This window comes from Portunus trituberculatus, chromosome 38 (genome assembly GCF_017591435.1).
Source record: "Portunus trituberculatus isolate SZX2019 chromosome 38, ASM1759143v1, whole genome shotgun sequence".
Taxonomy (NCBI): domain Eukaryota; kingdom Metazoa; phylum Arthropoda; class Malacostraca; order Decapoda; family Portunidae; genus Portunus; species Portunus trituberculatus.
The window spans coordinates 23915704-23918107 of record NC_059292.1 but is presented as its reverse complement, the minus strand read 5'-3'; positions in this window follow the sequence as shown (position 1 = coordinate 23918107).

Here is a 2404-nt window from a genome sequence, read left to right as displayed (position 1 = left end):
CAGTAATGGTAAATATGTGAAGACCAGACCAAGGAGGCGCCTCAGAATTATTTACAATGCGCTGGCGAGAAAAGCTTACCGCTACTTTCTCTCTGGTGTTAATGATCTTTCTACGAATTTCAACTACAGTGATGCTAAATACGTGAATACCTAACTTAGGGAATGCATGAAAATGAAACAATAATCATGCACTGGTTAGGGTATACCTTTATTTCCTGCTTGTGTGTGAGGGTCGTGTGCTGGTGAGGGGAAGTGCTGACTGACGAGAGTGGAGATTATGGTGAAACACCACAGAGGAGATCGACCGTGTGCCGTGCCCACTGTTCCTGGCTGGTGGACCGCTGGCACGCGCACTGCTTATGGTCACTTCGCTGAGCTGCATTTTTGCCTCAACTCCACACAGGCGCACTCACCATCATGTCTAGATGGACTGGTGCACAGGCAACTACTCATGTATTATGTGTACCTCCTCCCAAAGCTTTTTACTCTCCTGACGAGGAACTTTCGTGGGAGTGATTCTTTTAGTCGAAAATGTTGCAATGTTTAGAATAGCACTGTTGTTTTTGGTAGTGAAAGAGTGGTTGGGGATGTTGTTGGTGTTACTCTTCACATTGTTGTTTTTGTTAATTAAGTTGTTTCACTTGTTTTCGTTGTTGTTCTTGTCGCTAGTTCTACGTAGTGCCCTATCTCTCTCTCTCTCTCTCTCTCTCTCTCTCTCTCTCTCTCTCTGATCACGTTTTCGATCTACATTTTCTCTCGGTATAATATACGTTGGCGCATCCTCTCTTGAGAATATTGTGAATGCAAATAAGATCTTGACCATAGACTCATAAAATTAACCTTACAGAATCAACAAACTGCAATTAAAAATTTTTGTGATGTAATGCCGTGCAACACATCTGCATTAAATTTTCACATGCTAACAGTTCACAGATTATAGTCTTCAAGCTCCAGGTATCAGAAAAGCCTTAGGGAACAAACCATAGGTATGAAAAGAACGTGTAGAAGCCATTCATTAGTAACAAAAATCAAATAAATAGTTGGTAAAGGCCACAAGGCTCACCTTATGTGCCTTTTATACACTCTCAGGTTCTCCAGCTATTCATCACTCGTCATGAATTATAGGAAACCTCAATGGGCATCTGATGTTACTTTCCTGAGTTTATTGTCGATACCGCGTGAATGTTGGATGAAATTATAAGTGTCGTGCCGTATTAGTCAAAACCAAAGATTCTGTATACGCATATGTTTTATGGCCGAAACACACACACACACACACACACACACACACGTAAGAATCTCCGCTTCAAAAATTTTCTTAGAAAGATAGTACTTAACAGCCTATAAGTCCTTGAGTATTTTGAATATCTTAATGTTAGTGAAGTTATCTTTTCTTGAATAAAGTCATCGAGCGTAACTCAATAACTTCAGTAGCCTCCAAGGAAAGTTAGAAAAAAAAGTGACGCAACCGGCCTTTAGAGGTTAGCATTCTTAAACGTTTCAAAGTCTTTTCTAATACGCAGTAGTGGAAGTTACCGAGACTTTCAAGGATGCTGTCTTGATAGTGGCGACCGATTAACAAGTCTTCTACGTCATCAGCAGAAAAAAAAAAATGAAAATCCGACTAATAATCTCTGTAACCTTTGATAATAGTTATCAGAGTTTGAAACGTTCCTACACTTGAACGGAGTAATGCAAATCTTGGGTGTCATGTAGCGCATTCTTGTAACATGACACTGCCAGTTCCTTAATTGATGGTCCCCTTTAGAATCCATGACTTATTGCCTCGTTCTTTGGTGTATGAAATGCGTGGTGGGAACGTTACTGTGCTCTAAGCAATGGAAGGTATTGTTAGCTGTATTCCTCTCTTTTTACTATTGTATGATGGAAATGGAAAATACTATAGTACTTTTAACCCATTAGTGTCCAGTCATAGATTTCGTTTGAATACTTTTTATAAAATTTTATACAAATGGTGTCTATGGGATAAAAAATACAAATAAAAAAAAAGAAATTTGCAGAAATTGTATTGAAAAATTAGGAAAACATGCACGTCCTATAAAGTATTCGTGGGTCTACCCCTGGAAAAAAAAAAAAAAAACTTTAAAACATACAAAGTAGGAAAACTGAAAGAAAAGGTTGGAAATTTTTATATATTATGGTATTTATTGAACCTCAATAACTGTTTTGAAATAAATGTGTGCTCTTTAAGAAATATAACTTAACAAAATCACAAGATTTAAAAAAAAAAATTACTGAAATATTTTTAGTTTAGAATGAACTTCGTCATGAATCTGACACATAAACATTATTTTCATCTCAAACATGATCGAATAAAGCTCAAGAGAGGAATGTTTCCATTGTCCTTTATGCCCATCACCATTCCCACCTTGTGATAAAGATG